The sequence below is a fragment of the Neopelma chrysocephalum genome, unplaced genomic scaffold (assembly GCF_003984885.1).
Source record: "Neopelma chrysocephalum unplaced genomic scaffold, ASM398488v2 Primary Assembly neopelma1_132, whole genome shotgun sequence".
NCBI lineage: Eukaryota > Metazoa > Chordata > Aves > Passeriformes > Pipridae > Neopelma > Neopelma chrysocephalum.
In genome coordinates, this window is record NW_020897794.1 from 2,329,200 (window position 1) to 2,343,800 (window position 14,601).

Sequence of the window (14,601 nt, forward strand, 5' to 3'; positions counted from 1 at the left end):
CCTGAACTCTTTTCCAGGATCTCAACACACCCTGGGCAATCCCCTTAAACACGTCCCTGGGGCGTGGGATGACTCCACCACCCCAACTCCACACCAGATGTCACCAGCTCTGAGGAACAGGAACAGAGGAGGCACTGGGGGCTCCCCTCACAACACCCCTCACAACGATGGGGGAAGGACCATCAGGGAGTGAGGGGAAGAGAATTTACCTGCTAATTGCTAACGAGCCCTGTCTTTCCTTGCTGGCACACAAACAAGGGAGTTCAGCCCTCCAGCTGAATTAATGCCACTTGTGAGAACTAACCTGGGAGGCTGGATGTTTTTTCCAGGGTAAGGAGATGTTCCAATTACCAGTAAATTGCCAGTGCTCGGAATGACGCTGCATATTAATTCAAAGCAAGTGAGTGTTCATTGAATTACCCAGAGCAGTAAACAGCTCTTTGTGGGGTGTGTAAATAATCCCAGGGTAGCCAGAAAATTGGGAAAAGAGATTTTAAAAACTAATTTGCCTGGGCAGAGAAAAACTTTTTAAGGAAATAAGTAACAAAATGGGTTATCAATGAAACAATTGATTTGATTGTTATCAGCCCAGTGATGTATTCATGACTGGAAGGAGCAGTCCCAGGCCACCTGTGCCACCAGCACCACATTGAGATTTTCTTGGGATGGGAAAACATGGGAAAGCCCCATCCCTGCCTCACTGCCCCAGGCTCCCCATGGCAGGAGAGACGTGGAGCAAACATGTGGGGAAGGAAGAAGAGGCTTCACAGGTTGCTGTACTTTCTACCTGAAGACCAGAGTCCAACGTCCCTCCAGCTCAGCATCCACTGCAGTCACCACTGATGAATGAAGATTTAATAAATGCTTGTGGCTTTGGGGGTTTTTCAACCTTTTTTTTTTTTCCCCCCAATTCAGCTCCCTCATCACTGAGCTAATGCACTAATGGACACTTACCATTACCTAACTTCTGACCTAATGGGCACAGTAAATAAGTAAAAGGCTCATAAAATCAAATTTACTGAGCATCATTCCGTTTGCTGTCCATTAACCAAAACTATTTATTAGGTTAAGCAGATCCAGGGGATGGAGCTATATTCATCTTGCATTAATGCTGTTACACAGATATTTCAGGATCCCAGGTGCTCCAGCAGTTGCAGGGAAGTGCTGGGAGGCCGAGCTCTTGCTCCTGGCAGCATCTTCTGGAGCAGGGTGGGTGCCCCAGCCCTGTGAGCTGGGGGAGTTTTTCTTTCAGGCGTGAGGGAGCTCCAGTCAAATGACTGCTGCAACATCACCAGGAAGGGAAAAGTGCTCTGAGCCTTAATGACAGTGTCTGGTTTACAAATACCCAAATCAGAGATGGATTAGATGAACGTTGAAAACTTTCATATATATATATATATATATATATATATATATACACGTGTGTGTGTGTGTGAGAGAATGTATATTTTAAGGGATTTCACCTGATAAGCTACTTTTTTCCTTTCTAAACTCCCAGGCCCCCAGTGAAGCCAGCCAACACACCATTACAATCACCTGGAGACCAGTAAAGCTTCGAAAAATAGCATTTGCACTGTGGATTTAAACCATCAGAACCACAGCAAGCCTTGAAGACAACTCTGAAATGCATTTTGATTTCTCAGAAATTTCTTGAGAATCATTAAAAGAAATGAAAACTCTGTGCCCCAGACAGACCCAGGCTGGGAAGGCACTGCAAGGGATGGAAACATGAGGAAGGGTTTGGTGGTGGTTTCTGCTTGAAAGTCCCAGTCCCTCCTGGTTCTTTTTTCCTACCAGCCACTCATTTGACTATTTTCTAAAGCAAAACAGCAGCTTCATTGCATCCAAGTAATGACATTTCAGGCTTAAAAGCCACGCTGTACCCACAGTTCACAATGAATCAAACAGCCTCTAATGTCTCCTGACCTACTTTTTAGATCCTTCATCATATCTGCTTAAGATAAAACCCTTGCTGGGGATTAGAGCATCCATGGCATATGTCCAAAGGTCAGGAAAGGCCATACTGGAACGACAAACTAAGAAAACTGCTCCTGGCAGTTTCAATGTTGTATTTTACCTCCAGGACAGGCAAAAACTTATTAAAACTGTGAATTATCACACTGCTGGGAAGAACTGGAGCCTCCTATTGCAGAGCAGTGTCTGCTGAGTAGAAACCAGCCTCTCAATGTAACTTTCTTCCTGGAAGGTGAAAACAAGGCATCAATGGAAATTAGGATCTGTTTTTGCCCTTAAATCACTTAATTTACTTCAATATTTATGCTGTAAATGGGAATTAGGTAGGAAAGGATTTGATGCCAGGTTTTCCAGCATTCAGCTGTGGGTTAATTTGGTTTCCAGCACAGGTAACACTTTGCAGTCGAGTACCAAAAGCATTTGGGACACTTCTGAAGTGCTCCCACACGGCAGCAGAGCCACCCTGGTTCTGGGGGCCACAGTGGCATCAGCCCTACCCAGGAACCAGATCCTGGAGAAGCTGCAGGGATGCAGAGCTTGTCCTCACCTGTGAGACGCTCCATTCAACACGTGGGAATGAATTCTGAAGGGAATCTCTGCCTTATTTATGATTGCCTCTCTGTGCCCCAAGTGTGGCCAGGGACACACTGAAACTAAGCCTGGAATGAGGAGTGTCCCGGGGTGACAGCCCAGCCCCAGCAGAGCCCGGCTGTGCCAGCCCAGCACACGGCCCCTGGAGCTGCCTGGAGCTCCCTGTGGATTCCAGGCACATCCCTGCTGCAGCTGGTTCCCGGGGTTAATGACAGTGGAGTGAGGAGCAGCAGTACCCTGCGAGTAGGTTTGCAGTTAATTTAGCAGCTGATGTCAGCTGTCCAGGCACGGGCTGTTCCCATTCCCCCTCATTAACCCCGGCTCTGACAGACTGTGCCGCACCCCGGCTCCCATCCATCAATCCCTGCTGCTCCAGCACTGCTGCTTCCTTCCACTCGTGGGGACAGAGGAGAACTTCCATTGCTTCTGCTGCTTCCCAGTCACTCCTGACACAGGGCTCAGGGACGAGGCAGAGTCAGGCTCCGAGGAGCCCCCAGTGCTGCTGGAAAGGGGGATTCAGACCTTGGTGCTCGGCCCCTTGAGCTGGGTCAGTGTCTGAACCGGTGCCCTGCCAGGGGATGAGCTGAAAAACACCCATCCCAAATCCTCAGGGTCTGTGAGAATTTGACTGTTGTTTTTAATTATTTTTGTCAGAGATGGGGAAACTCTCCTGGAGTTCTACTTAAAATCTTGCCTCCTTCTCGTGCACTGAATTTCTGCTCCAGCAGGGACAGGACTTTCAGTCTGAAGCCCCTGTACTGTCAGGGAAAGATGACACGAGCCGTGTGACATGTGATAAATGGCTTTGATTTCTCAGAGGAAGTTTCATTATTTCAATTTTCCTATGTTCTTGAAATGAAGAAGAATTCCCATCCAAGAAGTCCCCTGGAAGAGCAAAAATTTCTCTTATTTCAAAGGGTCTGTTTGAACAAAATATAGTCTTACTTGAGCCTGACTTGTGGAAAATGTCAGAAAACTGAAACATTCAATTCTGAAAACACAAACGGAGACTCCTCCTCCAGCATCCTGGAATGAGGCTGGAATGCTGCAGCCTCCCCAAAGTGGTTTTTTCCTTCCAAGCTCTCCCCAGGACACACGTTGTGCTGGAACTCCGTGGTCTCCAACACCTGCAGCTACAGTGATGCCACGGTTAAGGACTGTGTTCCGTGGGAAGCCAGCCCATCCAGATCTGGGCAAATCATCCCTTATTACTTATTTATGAGAGTTAATTTCGTGTGCTGGCACCTCACACGCCATATGGAGGAGAGGCTGCCCGAGCCAAGCTGCAGGCAGCTCTCAGCCGCCTTTTTTTTCCTGTTTTTTTAAATACTGCTGCTCATAACTGAAGGGAGGTTAATCACTGCTTTTACTGAGAAAAATTGCTTCTTGAGAACCCCCAAATCCTCCCCTTCCAAACAGGCAGGTTTATGGCACAGAGAGCTGGTGTGGCCCAGCCAGAACACGAGCTGCCTGGTGCCCCCAGAGTCACAAACAGTCGGCTCTGTAGGTACAGCTACAGATAATCAGATGCTGGGTATGTGCAGCCACATCTATTGATTTTCATAAACACCACTTTCTCCTGGTATTTGCTCATCTGATGGTGATTGACAGAGGAATGGTCTGAAGTGATTTGCCATCAAACCCGTGTGCTGCACACCAGGCAGCTCAGTCCCTGCTACTGTGTTCTGTGCCACCATTACCACTGAGAAACCTTTCCTCACCAATATTTTATGTTAAATTTGAAGTGTCCGTCCCTTTTGGGGAGCTTTTTGTAAGGGTATCAAGGCCCAGGTTTGACCAGAAACTCTCACTGTGTAAACAAAACTAGAACTGTGCATGTCAGTGATTTGCATCTCTTCACACGCCCTAAAAGCTGATCCCTGACACCCATTCAGACAAAAATACACATCCAAAAATATACAGCTATTCTCAGTATTTCTCATTTTCAGATGAGGTATGTCTCCAAAGATAGTGCTGAGATGAATTCACAGCGAGGTTGTGGCACTTGTGGTATTTGCTGTAGGAGAATGACATTTAGGATAATAAAAACAGAGATGTGGGGAGCAGTAACGATGGAATCACATTTTACCACGGACAAAGAGATTATACGAGGTAGTGAAGGCTGGAATGGTGAGATGGCAGGAAGGGGAGCAGGGCAGGCAGGGAGCTGAGGAGCAGCAGAGCCAAGGTGGGCTCGGGGAGCAGCTCCTGTCCCAGGTGGAACGAGCAAGAGAACTGCCCTGGCACTGATGGGGTCCTGGGGGGATCCCTGAGCGTGTCCCCCCGGGGTCTGAGCAGGTACCTGGTTCCCTCTGTGCATCCTTCCTCGTCACAGAATCAATTCCTCCTCATTTTCACCACATCTTATAAAATCTACTTTCTCCCAGCGATTTCCACTCTGCACAAACCTGTTTGTTTCCCTCGTTTATGAGACATCTTTGGCTTATCTGTGAAGTGCTACAAACACTGTAATACAAAACTGTCCTCATTTCGGTCTGAAATTAAAATTTAGTAGAAGATTCACAAAGCAGAATAAACTTTCAATTAAAATCTAAACATTGTACTAAGAAAGAAAACTGGAGGGAGCTTCTAGGCTTCTTTGCATTAAAAATGCCTGAGATTTAATTTCACTGTGACATCTCCTTGGAATTGCACTGCTAATTGATCAGATTTTGTCTGTCTGTTATTTAAACTTTCAATAAAACTTAGATTAATGGAAGGTGTAATCCTCCTGGGCAGAACAAATATTCCCATTGTTCGTGTCAGGTATGGAATAGCAATGCTCCTACTAACAGCTTCTGCATTCAACCTGGGAACAAGAAGTTAATCATAAGTGTGGTGATTCCTTAATTGCTTGAATGAAATTTTCCCTGTGTGCCATTCCCTCCTCCTTTGCTTCCCCGCCCCCAGTCTCCACAACTGCTGCTGCAGAGCTCTCAAACCACCCAGGCACCTTCAGGACTGAATTGCTTTGTTCAGCATGCAAATGAGGCCCCAGCCTGCTCTGCCAGGGGTCTCCCAGAAGGATGGGAGCATCTTCCAAGAAAAAAAAGCAAGCAACAGCTTTATAGAATCACAGAATCAATGAGGTGGGAAAGGCTGCCCAGAGTCCAACCATTCCCCCAGCACTGCCAAGGCCATCACTAAACCCTGTCCCCAAGTGCCACATCTGCCTGTCTTTTAAATCCATCCAGGAATGGGGACTCCACCACTGCCATGGGCAGCCTGTTCCAGGGCTGGACACCCTTTCCCTCAGGAAATTTTCCCCCATATCCAGTCTAAACCTCCCCTGGAACAACTTGAGGCTCTTTGCTCTTGTCCCTTGTGACCTGCTAGAGAGGATGCCCACTGCAGTAAAAATGAGCCCCCATCTCTGGCCCCACAGAGAGGGAAGGCTGAGCCAGGCAGGACCATCCCACTCTCCTGGGATCCCTCCAGCTTTGGGACTGGCTGAGGGGCCCCCGAGATCCACCTCAGGCTGGGTGGACATTCCTATTGCAGAGCCTTTTGGTTACACACCCAACCCTCACCAGAATCCAACTCCCACAGGCATCTGCAGGGGCTGCAGCACCAAACAAGCCCTTCCTCAGCACAGGGGACCCTGACCTCCAGCTTGGGAGGATTTGGTGATTTTCCTACACCATGCACATGCTGACATGACATATTTTTGGATGCTTCTGGAGGTGAAACCATTTCTCTATTTCAAGCTGAGTTTGAATAGATTATATAAAGCCTCTCCAAGATGCAGAATGCTTTCCAAATTGCTTATTTTAGTTTTCTATCTCTCAGTGAGGACTGAAATCTCTCGCATTTTTAGAGGAAGAGATCAACGGTCAAAGTGCCACCCGTGGGCTGAAGCAGTGCTTGCTCCAGAAAACTGGGATCACTCTTGGATGAAGGAGATGCTACACAGACATAAAAACACAAATGCTGTTCACAGATATTAATATTAACGTACCACAAAAAATTACAGTCCGTTTTTTACCATTCTCTTCCACCATGAGAGCAATGTGTCTGTGCCAAATTGTAACTACACACAGGAGGAGGGAATCATGCAGGATTTTTTCCCGATTTCTGCTTTTTCAGCGAATTTGCTCTCTGCCAGACTAAGACCTTTCGTACCACACTGAACAAAAATCAGAGAGGGGCAGAACAAGAGGGAGGAAGAATTCAGGAGGCAACACCTAGTTTGTATTCCTGCAATGGTCCTGTTTGGTGTGTAGTGCTAAATTAACTCACATTAATTCATTGTGAAAACAAGCCTTAGAGAATAGCAAGGAATTTACAGTTTCTCCTAAATTAATATTGCAGGGTAGCACTTTATTTTAAGAATAATTAACGATAACTCAACAGTGGAAAAAAAAGTCCTTTGATGCCTCTGAAGCCTGTCAGCAGTGGATGGCTATGGTTGTACCTGCTGGGAGTCCTGCTTAAAATACAGCCAATATTTTCATAGCTGTGATTCATCTCTCCATCCTCGTAGGCCTGTGCTGTATTTATTGCACACACACTTCGGGGGGAGAAAAAGGGAAAATCTGGTGTACTTGAAATAGGAATAAAAGAGTCAATTCCAAGCCTCTGCTCACACTGAGCCTGATGTCACTGGGACAGTGCTGAGGACAAACAGCAGCAAGAGGGACTGACCTGCAGGGCAGATTGCAGCTCCCTGGACACCCCTCTGATGTGACAAAGGTGGCAGCCCTTGGACCCTGGGAACTTGAGCCCTGGCCACGGGGCTCTGCTCCTGCAGAGGTTTGACACCCCCAGCTGAAACAGCTCCACCACCTCTGCCAGGCTGAGGCTTGGCAAGAATCTGCACAAATGATGGATCCAGGTGAGCAGCACACATCATCCTCATTAAAGCATCAGCGTGGCTGGAAATGAAAGAGATTCATGTCTGCTGCAGGAGGCTTTCAGGGATCAATATGTTCCAACATATGTTTTAATACTTCCTCAGTTCTCACATGTGTCTCATGGGATTTCTTTATTTATCTTTTTTTCCCAAGGTTATGAAGCCAACTGTTTTTGTATGTGCTCTGAGGCAGAGACCTGCTTTTCATAATAAATCCCTTTCCTAGAAGGGGAAGAGCATGAAGCTATGCTTCTTATCCAAACAGAGCCTGATGAGATTAGCTGTGCACAAAGCCCTGGCTGCTCCTGCTGTGTGCTGCTGGAGTGCTCAGCACACCTGTGGGGAGATTATTCTTCCACCAAGGGGCTCACCACAACTTCTGCTTGTCGGTGCCTCTGGAACATTTTCTCCTCCCTTTATCTCTCCTTTTCCCAGAGGATGCTGTGCTTTGATGTCTCTGTAATACAAATCATCCTGACACTGAGAGGTGAGTGGGCTGTACAGATCCATCCTGGGAGTAGGAAAAGCTGTCCTCTGCAGCACTGGTGGAGGAGGGAGTGCAGCCCATGGAACAGGATTTGATAGGAAAGAAAGGGAAAAGGGCACGAGGGTGTGTTGGAATGTGTGGGGGATGCAGAGCAGCCCTGGTTGTGCTGGCCCAGGAGCACAGACGAGTTTGCAGCTGCTCTGTAACTTGGCTTCTGAGGCTCATGTGCTTGGTAACTAACCCAGCTCCTCATCAAACTAATTAATTGAGAGAGCCCAAGGGGCCACTTGAAGCCAGTTCATGTCAGGACACCGTGAACAGCCCCTCTCACTCACTGCAGAACACAGGGCTTGGTTCTCAAACATCCAGCTCAGCTGAGAGCTGGTGGGTGAGCTCAGAGTTGGGCCAGGAGTGGCACAGCTGAGACTCCCCATCCTCCCTCCCACCGTGGGGCTGGGACGGTCCCAGCTCCCCCCATGGGGCTGGGATGGTCCCGGGCTCCCAATGTGGGGCTGGGATGGTCCCAGCTCCCCCCAACCCTGCCATGGGGCTGGGATGGTCCTGGGCTCCCACCGTGGGGTTGGGATGGTCCCAGCTCCCCCCAACCCTGCCCTGGGGCTGTCACCTGCCCCACCCAGTGCTGGCTGTACCCCGAGGCACAGCAGCCACTGCTCCAGCCCAGGGTCACCGAGGTCAAACAAACCCTCTAACCAGGACACTTTGTCCTTCTCCTTTGCTCTGGGGACATGCAATCCTCTGTTCCTGCAGCCAATGGGGTGGTGCACAAACCATGTGTCAACACCTCCCACATTTCCCGGGGCTTCAGTCCACCTGTGGACCCAACACTGCAGGGTGGGAAGGGAAGACAGGACGTTTTCACACCCTGGTCTCATCAGCTGCACATGGAGGTGCTGCTCTTTTCTCCAGGCACTTCTTCCCCCTCTCATAGCAAAACCATAGGACAGGAAAGGAGCACTGCTGGGTTCAAACCTGGGGTGAAACCTGTTTTACAAGAAATCACTGTATTCCAAAAATCATATCCCAGGGGCCAAATAAAAGGATAGAAACAACAATTGCATGAAATCCAAAACCAACACGAGAAAGAAAGTCTTTGCAATTGCAGTACCCTACCCAAGAGAGCCCACAATGCTTCTGCATTAAGCTTGGAAATGCTATTTATTTGTATTCACACCACCACTTAACTACCTTCAGTTAACATTACAAGTCTGTCATTTTCTAACTATATAATGTACAGAACATCCCTGCACTGCCACCCTTGACACCTGTGCTCCAGAACATCCCTGCACGGCCACCCTTGGTTCCTGTGCTCACCCAGGACACTGTGCTGTGGTGGGGAGGAATTGAACTTGCATCTCCCAGCTACCCTGCAACAGACTGCCAGAATTATCATTTGTAACCTGAAATTCCCACTGAAGTTTTCCTCACAGAAACATTTCTGTGCTCTCTGCTCTCCCTGCAGTCACTGCTTTCATCGTGTCCCAGACCAGGTCACCCCTCAGTGCTGGATGATGGACCTGGGAAGTGTGGGGAGCTGGTTTGGGTCAAACAGGGAGCTTTGGGAGCTCAGCTGCTGGGCTGACTGGTTTGGTTTCAATCCAACAGCAGAAAGTGCTTGTGAGAACTGAAACATCCAGCAGGTGCTGAAACCTCATTCCCAAAGTGTGAGATTTGCAGCCTGAGACAATCACAGGCCGTGGGGGCCACTTTGGCCAGAGCACTTCCTGGGCACAGCTCCTGCCCGGGCTGGGGAGGGTCTGTGCAGCTCCCCAGTCTGACCCTGCTCTGTCACAGGAGCACTAAGGAATCATCACCAATTTCTCTTTTTCATCCTGGAAAAGGGGTCTGTCCTGGGCTTGGCCTCTCTCTCATTAACACAGCAAGTGTTAACTGCATCTGACGTGATGACACAATTTCACAGCTTGTGGGCCCTGGGAACAGGGACTTCTTTTTGGCCATACAGCCTGAGAGACCATTCAAAAATAATTAAAAGATGGAACCTTTTATGTGGTTTATGACGCTTTGATCAAGGTTTTTAATTAACCTATCTTGCTTTAAGCTGCTGCAAGTTCATTTCACCCTCATCAACAATATCATAATGGGATTGATTATAATGCAGCAGTGTGAGCCACGTGGCCACAGGGCCCCAGCTGCAGAGCCCCTTTAGCCCCTCAGCCTCCTGACGAGGTCCCCATGGGGACGTGGGACTGCTCTGAGGGTGGTGAGGTGGCAGTGCCAGGCAGGGCAGGCTGCACCAGATCCTGGCACAGCCAGAGAGCCGAGCAGTGCATCCATCCCCACTCCTGCCAGGAACAAGGCCAGGGTGTTCAGCAGCCACTCAACTGGGAAGCAGCAGTGAGGGCATGGCCAGGACGTGTCTCAGTGCTGCTGCCATGGAGAAGGGACATGTCAGGCTGGAATTAGTCAGGCTGGTCCCTACAGTCAGAAGGACACGGGTCCTTCCAAAGGGTGATTTGCTCCATCAGTCTGTGAAACACTGAACCATTCTCATGATGTTAAGCCAGTGGGGAGGGAGGTGTAAATGTCACCTGACATTAGTGGTGCTGCCTCTGCACTGCAAGGGCAGCTGCTCTGACTCAGCTCAGGGCAGATCTGCAGTGGCAGGGAGCTGAGGGAGATGCTGTGATGGTCCTGCCAGGAGAGACCTGTCAAAAGGAGCAGAGGGTGTGGGGAGTTAAAGCTCTCCTGTCTCCCAGAGTCCTGCTGCCTCTGCAAAAGCTGCCATCAGAACAAATTTCTGTTCAAAATGTGTCTCCATCAACCTCCCCGTGCTGGGCTGTGCAGCCCTGGGACTGGTCAGACTGTGTCTGACTGAGGGGGACTGTGATGCTCCAAGCCCAGGAGATGTGGCTGATGCACAACTGATCCCCCAAAGTCACAGCTTTGTCTGACTATTTGGTACTGACTGGCAGAAGCAACAACACCACATCTCCTGGTGCTTCCACTCGAGGTCACCACATCTCCTGAACCTGATACTGAACAAGAGCCTAAACCAACGTTGGGCAAGTGAGGAGATTCACAGTGTGCTGTGCCAACAGCTTTCTGTGAGGGGCTGGAATGGGCTGTGCTAATAAACACTGTGCAGAGCCATCAGGGGGAAATGCTGAATCATTGGTGCTTCCTCTGGATGGCCACTGGGGCTGGAGAAATCCATTCTCAGCAATTTCTTAAAGAAGCGTTTCTTCGAAAACTGATTTTAACCCAAATATAAAGTTCTGTTCCATACCATTAGCTTAAAGGCAGGCTAATTAAGCTCAAGCTCTAGGAATAGAAAGATTTTCTGAGTCCGTTTCTAAAGCTGTCACAAAAATCTGCATTTTCACGATGCTGTTGTTTTCTTAAAAAAAAACCCCAAATCCTGCACCCCAGTCCCACTGCCCCAAGATGTTCCCACAGACAAGTGGCCTCATCTGCTTCTTTTCCCCTAGTTGGATTTGCCATAAAAATCCCAGAAGGGACTGGCACTCCTGCCCCACTGTATTTTCACAACACCTGAGCCACATCTCAGGACCAGCAATCCCAAACAAAGCAAAGCACTGGTGATGGGAAAGCACTTCAGCTCTTTTTTGAAGAAGGGGATAAAGAGAAAAGCAAAAGATCAAGGGGAAGGAAAAATTAATTTGCTTATACCAGGAACTTTCCCTAAAGACTTGAATACCTGTGGAAAAAGTGAGAATGAAATAAGAAAAAGATTTATTGAGTCTCAAAGCCTCCAGTTAAAATTAAATGTGGTGAGAAAAGTGGCTTTCCACATTTAATTGTCTTTGTCACAGTAACTGTGTGTCACTCTCTTCTAAAAGCCTATTAATTCTGTAATTTAGTGCTAGCAAGAGCTGGGAGACAGACAGAACCACCACTGGTTTTTTTTTCTTAATTCATTGACTAAATGTCATCAGGCATCAATGTTAGGGGGGCTTTCTCCTTCAAGGCTCCAAATACTAAAAACTAAAGTTTTTTATAGTCTACTGAATAAAAAAGTGCTGGCACATCAGTTAACAGAGCTGGTGCCTTGACATTGTATATTGGTGTGTTAATTGTGACTTAAAGTATCCTGACATGTCCAAAGAGCTGCTGAGTGAACGTTTTTCCAAGCAGGACAGAGAATCAGCTTGTTTGACTGCAGCAGCTAGATGCAATGTGTGTGTTTAGCCATAATTTTAGAGTTTATTCTGAAACTAGCTAGAGCTGGTAATAGAGTTATTAATGCAGAGACAGGCTGGTAGGTGGATTTCTTGACACATGAGATTGGATAACAAGGTAACTGCCAACAAACCTCCATTACCTCAGAGTCAGCAGCAAAACAGCATTTGCATCTGAGTCTTTACAAATCAATAGGAAAGATACTCAAAGAAATAAGTAAATCAAAGTCACCTGTGTGTGAGGAGCTCTCCTGCCTGCTGGCTCTGCTGCAAGGATGTGCCTGGGCTCTGAGGGCTGTGCCATCATCATCATCATCACCATGGCTGGGTGAGAGCTGTGCCATCATCATCATCATCATCATCATCATCATCATCATGGCTGGGTGAGAGCTGTACCATCATCATCATCATCATCACCATGGCTGGCAAGAGCTGTGCCACTGCACTGGGAACAGAACCTGCAGAAAGGCCCCAGGGGCACTGCTGGCACCACTGGCATCCCCCCAGCTCCACCCGGACCTGCTGGCACCCACAGCTCCTTCTGAACCGTCAGTTATTACAAAAAAAAATCCCTGGGTGCCCCTGGGCCTCTTCTGTGCCTGAATCAGGATCAGCAACACACTGAGGGGTCACTCTGAGCAAGGGCCAGCTCTGGATCCAGAGGTTCTGTGCACTTAAGAAGGAGTGCTGAGATTTTACCCCAGTCTCACTCATCCATTCCGGATCCTCCCGTGTTATTCCAAGTAAACCAGGTGCAATTTTCCTGCATCCCCCCTGCAATCCATAGGCAGAAGCTCATAGGAATATTTTTCATTATTTGCCAGCTGTTTCTGTTTCCCAGGCCTGCTGCAAACCACAGGAAGTTTCATAAGTGGCAAAATCTGAGATTTAGACAAGTAATTTGCTAATTTGAATGCATTTCACACAGCACCTCAGCCTGATTCCCACCAGAACTTCTGCTTTCGTTAACATAATTTTCAACATAATTGAGGTGAAATGTCCCACTCACCTGTTGTCAGGGTGCTGCAGTCCCGTGGGCAGCGCGGTGCCACCTCTTGCCAACGTCCTCCTGGTCCCACCCTGTGCCCTGGGATGGGTCCCTGTGCAGATCCTCTGCCTGGAGCAGGCACAGGGCACCTCATTGCTGGGCACAGACGCTGCTCTCACCACTGCACTGGTGGCACACACACCTTGGCTGGCACCACCACTTTGTCCTCCAGTGCCAGGGACACAAACAGAATGCCTTAGACTGCCTGGCAATTTATTTTCCACTGATTCTATCAGAAGAGAAAAAAGGGCAAAAAAGATTCAAGGTTTCAGAGTTCAAAACTGATTTTTGCGTATATACTTTGTTCCCTGCTTTAGAACCATCAGGTTTTCTTTCTCCTGGAAAACATAAACAACTGAATTTTAAACCAGACCCAGCGACCAACGTGACATTGTGAAGGACACACCAACACTTGTCATCTCTTCAGATGAGTTGGTAAGTATTTATAGAAATATTTTCTCCCTGGCACAACTAAGCCATGTATCTAATTTCCTCTGGAGAAATGTGTTGGAGAAATCAGTAAGATAAGTCTGTCATCATAAATAGTAATAAATAACTACTCTGGCGTAGTTGCTTATTTAGCAAAGTTACTTGAATATTAATGGTTTCTACAGGTACACCCACAGGGTAAAAATCCATGACAATAATACCCCAAAACTAAATCGATGGCCTGGATCACAAGGCAGGATGTGGATGAGGTTATTGGAGACAACAATACATGGAATAACTGAAACCTTCCTTTAAATATCAGAGACTTCACGGAGAGCTGCTCCTGGTGAGCACTGACACCCAGATCACCCCGAGCAGACAACTGATCCCACGGCTGCAGCCAGACCAAGGGGCAGGGGAGCAGTGCCAGGCACAGTGTGGGACACAGGGAGCTCCTGCTGGGATGTGGGACCTGCAGCCTGACCCACTTAAGGGTTTATTTTTAGTCTCTTTTGGTACAGAACCAGAGCTCTCGAGATCCCTCTGTGTACTCATGTGTGTCCTGTGAGTATCCATACAAGTTTACTTCTCCTGGGCTGATTTCAGCCATGGGGTTGGGATGGTGAGGATGTGAAGTTCCTGTGAGCTTCATGTTGGTAAGTGGCCAGATGCCTCAGAAATCCTTCATGAACATCCCCAGGGAACAGGCTCAGCTCTCTTTAAACATCAAACAGGTCAGCTCAGCCTGCAGACAGCTCTGCAGGAACCAGGTGTCACCTGTATTGTGGCTCAGGTTAAACTGCTGCAACAAGGTATGATATGCTGGAAACATAAAGGGGCAGAGCCTACATTTTGTGCTCAGAGCTGTGACCCAACTGCAGTGGCACCAGGACAGGGAGGACCAGCCCCTGTGAGCTGATCCCAGTGGTGCTCTGATCCCAGTGGTGCTCTGATCCCAGTGAAGCTCTGATCCCAGTGAAGTTCTGATACCAGTAGTGCCCTGATCCCAGTGGTGCCCTGATCCCAGTGGTGCCCTGATCCC

The 14,601-nt window shown here is 48.3% G+C and overlaps 1 long non-coding RNA gene across 1 annotated transcript in view; it reads right to left on the bottom strand.

Annotated features, from left to right (window-relative positions):
• Positions 1–8,621: 8,621 nt before the first annotated feature.
• LOC113975108 overlaps positions 8,622–14,601 on the bottom strand; it is a 34,698-nt gene continuing 28,718 nt past the window's right edge. The window contains exons 2-3 of the long non-coding RNA XR_003536755.1: positions 13,092–13,359; positions 8,622–8,906 (exon numbers count right to left, since the gene is read on the bottom strand). This is a non-coding gene — a long non-coding RNA (uncharacterized LOC113975108). The remainder of the gene's footprint in view (positions 8,907–13,091; positions 13,360–14,601) is intronic.